Raw genomic sequence first — 14,717 nt, 5'->3', positions numbered from 1 at the left:
CCCCGACATAATAAACATATGTCGTGCATGTGAAGGCGAATGCGAGTGGCACAAATGCTGAAAATTGGGTCAAACGATTGCAAAAGTGTACTGACTTCCAATGTGAATATTCTGAAAAACAATAATTTTTCCTTTTTTAAATTAAATTTACTTAATTTTAAAAATTTTACTTGTATCTTATTTCTTATTTTCAAATTTGAGTAATTTTGCACAATTTGTAAGAGGAATAACCGTTTTTTTCTTCTCTGAAAATGATCGTTATATGGGAGGTGGGTGCTATTTTAAAACGATTTGGCGTATTTTCAAGGTCAATCTATTTCAATAAAAACTGAAAGTGTTAAAGTATATGTGTCTTTACCTATACAAAAAAGGAGTTCTAGCGCGATAAATTGTATTACAAAGGCTAGTTGCATAGGAGCACGCATTGCACAGACATTGAAGTATATTTTTCCAAATTCATAGGAAAATACTAAATATAATTTGCATCACTGGTCCGGAATACGCTTCAATACAATTCAAGGTATCAAGCATTAGAAATATTGGATCGATTCTTTCTTGCACTTAAAATATGAGCAATTCATTTGGAATGGAATTCATGCACTCCTTAGAGGATGGAAAAAAGTTTTAGAGTCCGAAAGAAAAAAATTCAAATGAAATATATTGCGCCAATTTTTTTAAAATAATGCCTCGAAATCAGAATTAAATCCTTTAAGTATATTTACTTCAACACCAACAAACCATTATAAGCTTTGTGTGCTGGGAGACTTTAATCTGTGTAATAACAGCTGGTCAATTACTTTATCCTAATATCAGCTCTTATCGCCAATGACATCAATAGTCCTAATGAAATATACTTAGTTCTAGTTTCTTCAGTATTGATATAGTGCAAGTTAACTGTTTTTCCAACCAACTTGGTCACACTTTAGATATGATATTTTTAACTAAAAGCCTAAATTTTTCCATACTGGAGTAACTCCAGTTCTTGATCTTGAACCTTTTGAATTTTTTATGGTAAAACTAGTAATTCTAATTTTAATTAGTTTAATTTTAAACTAAGCGATTTTTTGAAACTGAATAATCTTTTGGTCAACATTAACTGGGACTCCTTGTTTCATCATTTCGTTTATTTCAAATCTGAAACGTAATTATTGTTTTTTACAGACCACTTAGAACTAATATGAGCAGATAATTATTAAATAAATTAAAAAAAAAGAGTTTAGAAATTTATAAAATTAATTTTTTGAAACTGAAAAGTCAAGCGGAATAGAACTCGAGATCTCATTGAATTCTCTTAAAGCGCGTTACGCGCATAATTCGTGTTAAGAAATTTAAGAATATGAAAGTGAATGCAACGTAATAGGGATGAACAGTCAATGTCTCCTTTAATTACACAAAAAACAAAAGACAGTGGGAGTATATACCTTCTACTATATAGAGACTTTAAGTTAATTAAAATCAAACGGTAATGATAGGAAGGCATAGGATTTGAGAATTTTAACGACCTGAGAGCATATTTAAGGAACACCTTCTGTACACGTACAATTCTGTCAAATAGCCAATTTGTTGGCAAGGCCTTCAAATAAATGTTGCATATTCTAATCTAGAGCGAACAAAGGAAGTAAAAAGTAATTTGTGAGTGTAAGGGTCCGAGAACAATGAGCTATTACGCCGTATAAAACCTAAGATTGAGTAAGAAGTGGACACAATCAAGTTAATGTGACTGTTGAAAGAAAAATGTGAGTCACAGATCACCCCTAGATCTTTGAATTCATGAACAGATTGAAGAAAGGTATTATCAATGCTCTAAGATGACTCGAAAACATTTTGAGTTTTGGTGAAAGTGACATGAAAACATATCTTAATATTACGAGTAATGCCAGAGTTACTGCACCACCGAACAAGCGCATCAATTTCCGTTTGCAACATAGGAACATCCTCATTTTTCTAATAGCAGAAAATATTTTCAAACCATCAGCATACCAAAGAAAGTTGGCAAATGAAAACCAGGTACTAACATCATTAATAAATAGAACGAAGAGAAAAGGCCCTAATATATTGTACTTACTTGTGGCACCCCTGAAGATGCAATGAAAGGTTCCGAGCATTCACCCTCAATCATTACCACACATCGTCTATCGGATAAATAAGATTTCAACCATTGAAAGACAACAGAGTGAAAACCAAGCGAAGCTACTTAACGTAATAGAATTCTACTCGTATAAGAAACTCTATAAAATGCTTTAGAAAAGTCCGTGTAAACACAATCGATTTGAAAACCTTCAGCAAAAGTTGAAAAGCAATATTCACCAAAAGCAGCCAGGTTGGAAACTGTAGACCTACCCGAGATAAATCCCGCTCTTAGTTACAAAGTACATTTTTCTTTTACAATTCCTTCGAAAAGTTTAGAAATAATAGAAAGCTTCGAAATCGGCCTATAGTTGCACATACATAATTCTTTTTGCCACTTTTGAAAATAGGGGTGATAGTTGTGATTTTCCAATTGTTAATAAAAACTCCCGAAGATAGAGATTTATTAAAAACTAGTTTGACGCATCTCCACATTTCTAAATGTTTCGAGATTTTTAGAACTACTGTGGTAGATATTTGTAGAAGTGCTTTTCCTCCGTTAACAAAAGAAAAAAAACAATATAAAGTACCCAAGTATTAATTAGACTTCGAAATAAGAAAAAAAATTTCTCGGTAAATTCAAAATGAGGAAAAAATCTGCTTTCTTCGATCTGTACAAGGATTATGATAAGAAATTCGTCGGTTTGGAGAAATTTTTGCACAGATACTACGCTCTAAGCTTTGAGGAAAGTTTAAAATCTACAAGAAAAGCCTTTTGGAATTTTGCAAATTCAAAAAAATCTGTTTCCAATATTCCGTCCACTCATTTCTTCGGTGGCAAAGCTGCTATTGCTCCTACCGATGCCGCTAATATCTTTGCTGAGTTCTTTAAGAACAATTTTGCATCGGCCTTCGACAGTGATAAAATATTTCCCTCGATATACAACCATCTATTGATTTTAGCCAGCTAGTATTGGATATTCTTACATTTCTCGGAACGTAATTTACGCTTTTCGGATCCTATTCCTACCTATGAAGTGCGTTGCTAATTGGTTAACTTAAATTCATTACCGAACAAGAGAATAATTTCATCTTTGTCTTTTACTTTTTAATTACGCTTTAATTCGTGGAGCTGTTGACTATTCGGTATTTCTTAAGTGGATTTCTTCGTATTCCGGCCAGAGCTCTTCGTAGTTCTCGTTTTGCTCGAAACGCTGCTATTATTAGTAGAGCCTGATTGAGTTTAATAAAATTTCTAAATTTTTTGAGTTAGATTTTTCACTATCAAAAGATTGCCTTTTGAAATTTTTAAATATTTGCAATATTATATATATTTAAATTATACTTAGGCTTTTTTAACGCCTATTAACCTTTATATATGTCCACATAGTCTATAAGGATCTGTTATATTTATTAGCTTAAGAAATAAATAAATATCCAAAACTTATCGCTAAACCCAAATCAGATTCTCAAGTGTGTGTTTTTTATGGAACTTTTCCACATTTTTGTATTTAAAGGGGTATTTTGGTCTAGAAATTTGAAAAAATCAATTTTTTTTACATATTTTCAAAGTTTAGACCTTCAAAAATAGTCCCTTCAACGGATTTTTGAAAATTCGAATTATTTTCAGAGATACACTGAATTTTGTGACGTGGCATCTAAGCCAGCCGAGAGGAGCGAATCGCACAATGAACGGCAGATGCTACCGGACGACTTGAGGACTCGTTCTTTCCAGAAAATATTTTGTATGCCACACAACCTTTATTTATTCTATACATGTATACGAGTATATACTTTATGCTTCTATAATACCTATATACCTGGAAATATATCGCCGATTAATCCGAAGTGAGTAGTAAATATTATGATCTAAGTTATTCTATTGGAATTGTTGCTCAAACTTCAAACGCGATTTTCTCAAAACTACTTTTTTTGAGATGGTCGTCTTGATATCTCAAGTTCTACTTGACCGATCGCTTTGAAGTCTGATAAGAATTTTTTATTATACATCTGTCTATCGCGCCTAACTCGGATTTTCAAAAATTTGTGTTTAAACTATTTTAAAAAAATTTGAAAAGGTAAAAACAAGAGGGTAAAAAAATTTTGTTTCAAGTTGATGCCATTTTGTGAATTTTTCTTTTTTGATTTGGCTTAAACCAATAGCGACATCCTCACTAATGAAATTTTTTTTTAATTTGTTTGTTTTAGATCAATACAAGGGTTGGAATCATGTCAGCCATGGGTTGGATGGTTGGAATTATGTATCCCCCACTCCGCCGGTCTGTAATTCCACGATTTTTTTTTATTATTTTGTTTTTTATTAATTTTTTTTTTATACTTTTCCAATATAAATAAAAACCATAAAAAAAATGGATGGTAAAAATGTTTTTCATTTTTTTTATCTTAGTTTTAAAAATACCTAAAATTAAGGCGTCTAGACTAGAATATCCCCTTAATTCATAATATCATATCTATCTGTATAGAGCAAAAGAAAATAGGAAGTAGCAAAAAAAAATATTGGAAATTCAAAATAATTTCAATTCATATGTTTCTCAATTACTTCACCCATCAGTCAAAATTTGAATCATATAATCCCACTTATGTATTTATATAATATATAATAATTCAATTCACCAAGAAAAAGCAATGCATCAACACTTGCGAAAATTTCTACATCTAGACAAATGTTAAGAATCTGTTTTATAAATAAAAAAAGGTAAATTTTCACTACCTTCTTCTTAAGCCTTTTAAAATGTATAACAAGATTTGGTAAAGATATAAGTCAATTATTCGTCAAAGGATTATAGACATAACTACGGATATATACATATACTTATATACATATGTACAGCTTACGTACATACAACCTTTCAAAGCATTATTTTATTTTAAATTTGCGATCCTCGTCATTCCTACTTTTCACCCTTGTCAACTTTTGACATATAAATTTTTCGTTCAGCTGTTGACAACTGCTTTTCCATGCACTTGGCTGGTGCTTCTCTTTGCAGTTTAATAAATTGCTCACACATACACACAAATGGGGCGACAAACCCTGGCAGACAAAAACACTAATTCTCAACCAACTAAAATACTTCTGGTTGGTTGGTGGTCCGCTCAACCAGTTCGTGTTGCACTTTTTCCCCCTGTTGGAAGTAGTATTTTTAACCTGGTGATGTCCTACGAAATTTCAATTGTCCGGCCAGGTATCAACAAAATAACAGTCACTTCTAGCCGAAAATTTTCCTAAAGTAACTAGTTTCAGAGTAAAGTAACTAGTTTCGGCCGCCGTAGCCGAATGGGTTGGTGCGTGATCACCATTCGGAATTCACTGAGAGGTCGTTGGTTCGAATCTCGGTGAAAGGAAAATTAATAAAAACATTTTTCTAATAGCGGTCGCCCCTCGGCTGGCAATGGCAAACCTCCGAGTGTATATCTGCCATGAAAAAGCTCCTCATAAAAATATCTGCCGTTTGGAGTCGGCTTGAAACTGTAGGTCCCTCCATTTGTGGAAGAACATCAAAACGCACACCACAAATAGGAGGAAGAGCTCGGCCAAACACCTAACAGATGTGTGCGCCAATTATTTATTTTTTTAACTAGTTTCAGACTAGCTAATCTATAAAAAAATATCCAACGTTTTAAAATATTCTATCTCATATTAAAAGTATACGCAGTTTTAAACATTCATTCGGTTTCCATCAGAATTTCAGACTTTTTCAGAATTTTTAGCACATTTTTGGTAATGCAGTTTGATAGCTAATTTAATTCTAGTGTAATAAAGTGCAGTCTCGCTGATTTTTGATGATTTTTTTTTTCATTATAATGAAAGTTCGACATTTTTTTATATGAAGAAATAGCTCAACATCATCAAAGAAGCAAATTATCAACATCAAGAGGATTTTTTTAGATACTTCAAGCTTACACCGTAATTTACTAAAATTTAACAAGAAAATGCATGCAGATTTTCGCGCACAACCGACTTTAAAAAAGTGGTTACGAGAAAAAGGGTTAAAGTTTTCATTACCAGACGCATTGAAAAAGGCTACACCTAAATTCGAAATAGTAGAATTTAGACATCTTCCCTTTATAAATGATTTTAGGTTATCATTTTTAATGTATGTCTGTATATTTTAAGCAAAACAAATAGTTATTTTTTCTGAATACCCAAAATGGACTAGCATATAAAATGGCGCAAAATTAATCATCCAATTCTGATTTTTAATAACTTTTTTGCTAAATAAGTGTTGAGTGCATGAATGATGGAAATCTCTATTTTGACCTATACGCGCTCCACAGCTTCAGTCTGTTTGTATACAGCCGCTCATCATCATCATTTGCTTAAATCTTCCATTGGAGCATAGGGCCCCAAAATATCTATCCGGAAGCAATTACAACTTCGCTAACGGAAATGGGAGTAAATAGTGCGCTAGTCTCGTTTATAAAACGAATGCTAACTGGGCGAATGATTAGCCCAAATCTGGGTGACACAACCACCAAGAAATTCCCGATCAGGGGTACATCCCAAGGTGGGGTAATCTCTCCACTTCTGTGGAACTTAACTGTCAATAATCTTCTTCAAGAACTTGGAAAAATGGACTTAGAAATGGAAGGGAAAATAGTCTCATATGCCTATGACATTGTTACAGCAATTTCGGGGAAACACATTCCAACATTATGTGATCTTCAACAAAAATCTCTCAACAGACTATCAAATTGGTGTAAAAGTCGAGGACTTGAAGTAAATCTGAAAAAAAACGGATCTGGTACTACTTAGCAGGAAACATAAAACACCTGCTCCTAAACACATATTCCTATGAGGGAAACCACTTAGAGTAACAGAAAAAGCGAAATATCGAGGACTTGTACTGGATAGGAAGCTAAATTGGGGGCTCACAGTAGCAGGTAGAACACACAAATCTATAATGGCGTTGTACTCTTACGGAAGGCTAATTGAAAAGAAATGGGGATTGGAACCCAGAGTGATACACTGGCTGTACAGAGCAGTGGTTAGGCCTATTCTTTGCAATGGTATTGTGGAATGCCCTTGAGAAGGGTGTGAGCATCAAGAAACTTGACAAGGTTCAAAGACTAGCATTTGTTCTTATAACTGGTGCGAAGTCAGCCACAGCATTATATGCGACATTAAACTTCCAGCCAGTAGATCTGCAGGCAAAATATATCAGCGGTGCGTTAATAAGGCTGAATACTCTAAGTATGTGGTCAAATAAGTGCTACGGTCACGGCAAAATCCTGGCTGGCACTTCGGAGCTTCCCGGATTGGTGGACTATGCACTCCCGTCTACATTTGCCATTACAACATTCACGACCTTCTTACCCTCAAGGGAAAAGTAGGAACGGGACGATGTAAGCAGGGCGCGTCTATCCATGTATACACAGCCGAGCATCTGGGGATCTCCTTCAGTTTTCGGCTCTCCGACTACTATAGTATCTTTCAGGCTGAACTGATGACAACAAGGAAAGCCGCGATACTGGTACAGTGTGATGCTATATCTGGAAGTGACATCTACATTTTCACTAACAGTCAGGCGGCGATAAAATCCCTCACAAAACAGTCCGCAACCTCCAAGGTAGTCATGAAATGCCGCACATCTCTTAATGAGATGGCAGAGTAATTTCGCTTAAGGTTAATATGGATCCCTGGCCATCGCGACATTGAGGGTAACTGCAGAGCCGCTGAACTAGTGGGACTCGGCACCAAATTGACCAACGACTACATAGACAATGACATAGGCAGACCCTCACAAACATGTAAGCTACTCATCCTTGAAGAAATCGTAAGGAAAGCAAACGAAAGATGGTGTAATGAAACCACCTGCAAAATCGCCCGTAAACTGTAGCCGACTCTCAATGCTACGCGCACAGAATCTCTGTCAAGCCAAAATAAACACAGTCTTAGCACATGGATTTCGGTCATAACGTGGCATTGCCTAATAGGTAGGCACGCCCAAAGGATGGGCATGCAAGCACATGACTTCTGTCGAAGTTGTTTTGATTGGGAAGATGAAGAGACAATCTTGAACCTGCTGTGCCATGGTCCTGCTTTATCCAAACGCAGGTTTACTTTTCCAGGTAAACAATTTTTTAATGAGTTTGAAGATCTCAGTTCTGCAGAAATCAGAGATATTCTAAAATGTTTGAAAAGCACACACTGATTTTAGGAGAAATAGGGAAAGCTCCCGTCCGCCCGTCCTAACGTATGGCGCAGAAGCTTGGACGATGACAACATCCGATGAAGCGACGCTTGGAGTGTTCGAGAGAAAGATTCTGACCAAGATTTTTGGACCTTTGCACGCTGGCAACGGCGAATATAGCAGACGATGGAACGATAAACTGTATGAGCTCTACGACGACATAGACATAGCGCAGCGAATAAAGATCCAGCGGCCACGTTGGCTCGGTCATGTGGTCCGAACGGATAGAAACGCTCCGGCTCTGAAAGTATTCTATGCGATATCATTTGGTGTGACTTCACTTGGTGTGTCCAACTGGCGCCGGTTAGCACGAGAAAAAAACGACTTGCGCGCTTTGTTAAACTCGGCCAACATCGCATAAGCGTTTATCGCGCCAATTAAGAAGAAGAAGGAGAAGAAGAAGGAAAAGCTCCCCACGCGGCATCTCAATGGTGAATGAGCCTGAGTGTGTCCCACAGGTCCTGTTTTTGGCTAGCATATTTAGTGCATTCCATGATTTCCCTTGCGGCTTCCTTGGGGGTTCACAGTTCCCTGTCTAGTTCACCAGTGTCACTAGACCATCTTACATATTTCATAATTTCGGTAAAAAAACATGTAAATTTTTCTAGTGAGGCACCCTAATGTGCATACACAAGCACTTACATAAGAAGTATACTCGTACACACACACGGTTACTCCTGCATACTAACGTTGGTGATAGAGAAAATTACTTACAGTTTAGATACAATTCACGTGAGTGTCGCCCGTTTTAAAGGCGAGGCAGCACGAAAACTTTAACTAATTTTTAATGCATTAATGATAATTAAAGCTATACCAACAACAATTATATGCCCTCTGAGACTGAATATTAATGATTCTGTCAGAAATTGTTTTACATGTGAGCACATTTTAATAAAGCTTTATATGTAAGCAAGTGTGGGTATGCACACACATATACAAATTCATATGTGTGTATACATATGTACGGGAACATACAATTTGATGTTGTAGAAATTTCCCTCTTGCATCATAAAAATGTCACTTTCCTTTTGTTAGACTTTATTAAAACTTCAGCAGCTGAAAGCAACAACTACAATGCAAATAATTTATGAATTTTTTTATACAGAACTGAGTTTTATGTTCGAAATAATAATGAAGATTTTAATTTGTTATGTAGATGAAGTTGATGCATGAAATGAGGTCATAATTCAAGTAGTTTAAGGTCTTTAATTATGCATGAAAAAAATAATAACTTTTGGAGAAACGAAGTTTTCCATCTCCTTGTGAAAATGAACAATGAAGTTCCTAGTCTTCACGAAATGGCAGCAGGCTTGCCTCAAGGTAAAGTTCTTGAACCGGTCTTATACACTTTTTTTACTGCCGATCTACCCTTGACGAAAAGCACACACACGCAGCTGGGCATGCGGCCGCTACACGGAGGCCGCGCTCCCCTGGGATCGGATGACTAAGCTGGGCTTTAAGCTACCGTGGGGCTCAGCAGGTAGCGGATAGCAGGTTAGTTGCGAATAAGTTCTAACAAATAAGCAGCCCCCGGCAATGAGCGGCAGAAACGGAGGAAGCGATATGAAAGCTAACTATTCCGAAGAGGTTTCTGTGACAAAGGCGAATCGACACCGCCTTTAATAAAATAAGAGTCAACTTCATCATGCAAAGACATGGTGAAAATACAATAAACCAGAGGCGACTGGCTTATATTGGGCGGCTCCCTCGTCAGCGTTTGTCTTCCATGTTAGGGGCGGCTGTTAAACCAACACGATCTGCATTAAGACTAAGCCCAGTAAGGTCTTAATTATGGAATTTTGGAATACGTTAGTACATACTGCCATGAGCTGACGACTGTATTATTCTGTTTCTTTAGTAAGCGATGTGATATCCAGCTGAAACGGCATTCAGGCTAATAATCCAGTTGCCCGCGCCCTGTTAAAATGATGGCTAGTCTCTAGGAATGCTCCATATTCCGTCGGCATTAAGTGTCGGCGTAGGTCGAGATGTAGCATTCTTAGTTAACACTGATTCGGCTCTGAACTTAAGCTCTCATAAGGAGCTTTTGTCAATCCTTGCATGGTCTCCCTGCTTGCAAAGATAACCATGGAATCATTAACAAGTGACTACGCATCAGAATATGGATAACGACTTATGAGTTGGGGCCCACAAACCAGAAATGAATTACAATAAAATTAAAAAACAAAACCACGGAAGAGATTGAAGTGGCAACAAAAATAGCACCACAGGTGCACGAAGTAATTTTACCAACAACTATTGCAGATGACAATAACGGCAGCGGTGCATCACTCAAAAACCCGTTCCAAAGGAGCTCAAGGTTGGCATATTCGCCACCAGACACCAGGGAAAGAACCAGTTTCCACGGCAGTCGGTTCTGCGTTACCGAAACGACCCGGATTTATATCCGACCAAGGACTGTCACTCCAGCAGCCGTATGTAAGTATGGGGAATGTTTATGCTGCTACAACAACAACAACAACAACAGAACCAAATCGGCATCACCGTAAATGCAGCACTTTGGCTTCACGAAAGCGATGACGGCCGAAGAAATATATCGAGCCATCGGCGATAAAGTGAAGTGGCCGAAGTGAAGCATAAAGCAGCCAATGTGGGATTTGGTCGCAAATATAACGGACCTACACAAGAAACTGGAGAGATCTAACCTTACTCCGAAGAACCTCTTGGCGTCAAGAGGGGCGCAAGGAGCACCATCTACTGTCAAAGACGGATGTGCCCAAACAACACCTCTTATTAAGCGTATGAGTTCTACGCCAAAAAGGGCAATCGACAACGCCGCTGTAAAGAAAAGTCCTGCCAAAAGAAATAAGAATAACCGCGTCAAAGTCTTTAGAAATACACTGGTTAAAATAAAAGTAACTGAAGAATGCTTTGTGCCACCTCAACAAAAAAAAAAAAAAAAAAAAAAAAAATATGCGTCCGATACTTTTGTAAGGGTCACAAATGGTCTTGCCTCCAATGCTTCATCTTTACTGCAGCACAACCTCGATGAAGTCAGTACCTGGTTGAATAAGAGGCGTTTACAAACCAACCTAACCAAATCAATGCATATAACTTTTACGCTCCGCTAAGACTCGTGTCATTCAGAAACTTTAAATCACCGCAAAGTACCTCAAGCTGATCAGGCCAAAAAACCTGGGTATTCAACTCGATAGAAGGGTAACACGGGGCTTAAAACTTAGCTCACTTTACTGGCTACACAATCAGAAATCTGCATTATCAGTGGATAACAAAATTTTAATCTAAAAATCTATACTTAAGCCAATATGGACATATCGACATACATGTGTTTCTTTTTTGTCTCATTACAATGAAATGATTTAACACTTTTTTTATTTGATGTTGAGAAATGAAATAAACTAAAATAAATAAGATGTCTGCGTATTCTGTTTTTCCATTTTCGCAAAATATTGTGAAATATAGAACCCTTTAAAAAAAATCGTGTATGTATCAAATAAGGTGGGAGTGATCCTATGTAGTTAGTCCCACAGTCAAATCTATTCGTCCTGTTCTCCTTATGAGCTGTTTTTTGCCGAAGTGGTTCGCCATCTATACTTTTTCAAAGCTAGTAACTTGTATTTTTTACATAGCAATGTTCTATAAAATGAATTAGAATTCCGCGAGTTAATGAACCAGTTCTCAACAGACCCAAGAAACTCTAGTCTAATTTGTGGTGAAAATCAATAATTTTGAATGAGTTGAGGAAATAATAATTATTGATAATTGAAAACCTTAATATTAATTGATAATTGAAAACCTTAAAAATATTTTATGATGAATAAAAACATTACATAAAATTGTTTCCTACCTTTAAATTTGCTGCTGGTCTTTATATGAATTTATTTTCAAAAATTAATTATTTACTTTTTTATTTAGCTTGAAAATAAGAATTATTAAATGTGACTGGTTAAAAACATAACAACAATAAAAGTATCAAACATAATAAAAAAAAAATTCGCGTACACCTCTAACTGGTCACTTTGCAAGTAGTACAAGTCTAGTTGATTTCGAACTACATAGTATGCCTTTTTTCCATCAAATACCAGTTTAGGAATTAAAATTTTTGCAAACTAATCATTTTGCTACTGGTATTATACTAGTTACTCTCCGACTAGTACGACTTCAACCATAAAATGCTTGTAGAGTGGAAATAAGCGAATTGAATGCATTTCTTACCAATCATTTTGTAACCGGTGCTAAACTAACCACTCTCAAAATAGTGTGATACCAGTTCAAGAACAAAAATGTTTCATGAGTAGTTCGGCTTTTAACCCTTTGCGCTCGACGACATTTTCGTTCGGGTGGAGCAGCAACTCGAGACGATTTTGCGCATATATTACGAGTGTCTTATAGGTAGCATGCAATGAATTTATATACAGATTAGCACACGAAAACGTTATATTTTAAACCGATATATGGAAGACATATTTTGGCCTTGATCAAGTTGGATATTTACATTTTACCGTAAACTATTCAAGAGAGTTCAAAAATAGAGCTACAGGTGCCTACACAAATACAATAGAAGGAAATTGGACTGCAATATAGAGGGCTATCCCATACAGAAACAGAAAACGAAAACTTTTAAAATTATATATTTTTATATTTATGTTAAAAAAAGAATTCTTCAACTGGATTACTAATAGAATTAATAAAGTTTTTAACATGAATGTTGTTATTTTGTGATGAATTTATATATGTATATTATTCCACTTACTTTATATTCAAAATTTTAGTTTTTATTATGAATAATTCTTTTCCTATGAAAAGACATAAACAGCTGAGGGACCTATTCAAAAACCAATAGTGAGCTTCTATGAACTGGATATAAAGAAATCTAGTCTAAGCAAACACTGTCGCCTCTCACTCGCCGTTCGAGTTGCTGCATGAAACATCGTGGCGAGTGAGAGTCGCCACTCGAGCGCAAAGCGTTAAGTGTAGTGCACTAATAGGAAAATTGGATACATCTTTAAATGGTTGTTTTGCAACTAGTTTTTTTGCAATTAGTTTTTTTGCAACTAGTTGTTTTGCAACTGGTTGTATACTAACTACTCTGGAACTAGTTTCATCACTTCCATAAACTGCTTGCAGAGTAACAATAGATGAATTGACTGTACCCCTAATTGTTCATTTTGCCATTGGTGATGTTCTAGGCTCTCTGAAGCTAGTATGACTTTCTCCATAAAATACCAATTCAAGAACTGGAATATTGTATGTGAAGTTTGGCTTTTAACTGTAGTGCACTAATAAGAGAATTAAATACATCTTGAAATGGTCATTTTGCAACTGGTGCTATACTAATCACTCTCAGACTAGTATGACTTCCTCCATCAATTACCACATTTTGAAATAAAATCTTTCCTGATAAGTATACCTCTTCATGGTATTTTGTATACCCTAATTGGCCACTTTTCAACTACTACACTACAACTTGTATGCCTTCTGTCATCAAATATCAATTCACAAACTAGAATTTTTGTAATTGCGGTTTCCCTAAAATACTATTTGCTTTGCCTAAATTTCTAACTGGTCACTAGACTTTTTGCAACTAGTACATATCTTCCTACACTACAACTAGTATGCCTTCTGTCATCAAATACCAGTTCACGAACTAGAATTTTTGTAATTGCAGTTTCTCTAAAATAGTATTAGTTTTGCTTAAATTTCTAACAGGTCATTAGTCAATTTGCAACTAGTACATATCTAACTACACTATAACTAGTATGCCCTCCGCCATCAAATATCAGTTGATGAACCCCTTGAGCAGCTTGGCTTCTCACCGTACCGCTAATCTACATGTATTTGTGTTTGTCCGTTAATTACCAGCCAGAAATTGTGGATGGAGGCCGTTCCAGGTGCGTTTATAAATAAGTCAGGCAAGCAACTAAAATAAACAGCGACACGCAAAAATAATTGTCAGCGGCTGCGCTAGTAAAATTATTGGTCGCAAAAGCATATCCTTGTTTCCTATTATTGCATTTCATTGTTAATTGCTTGCGCGAATGGCCTGTAATCAGGTGTACAAGGACAACCATCAACGCTGAACGGTAAGAATAATGCAAGAAGAGAATGAATGCAGGCGAAGGGGCATGTAAATATGTTTACAAAGGTATAAATAAAAAATAAATGCGGAACATTTACTAAGAATAAGGCGTTAAAGCAGAAACGTGCAGAACTGAGTGATATCCATTTCATGGTTAACTGTGGCAGTGCACACTGGCTTGAAATATGAAACAGTCTTTACTAAAAATAGAAAAATGGAAACTTATTGTAATATAATATCAAAGTCATTAAAAGTTATTACTGAAATTCCGACTGGATGGTGGAATTTTTTTATTTTTAATTTTTTGTTTTGTAACAGACCGGTGAGACTTTGCAGTGGTCTAAGTATCGAAAATATTGCATAAGAATCACTTCCTT

The sequence above is a fragment of the Anastrepha obliqua genome, chromosome 4 (assembly GCF_027943255.1).
Source record: "Anastrepha obliqua isolate idAnaObli1 chromosome 4, idAnaObli1_1.0, whole genome shotgun sequence".
In the NCBI taxonomy this organism is placed as follows: Eukaryota; Metazoa; Arthropoda; class Insecta; order Diptera; family Tephritidae; genus Anastrepha; species Anastrepha obliqua.
The sequence above is the reverse complement of the archived record's forward strand: the minus strand, read 5'-3'. Positions refer to the sequence as shown.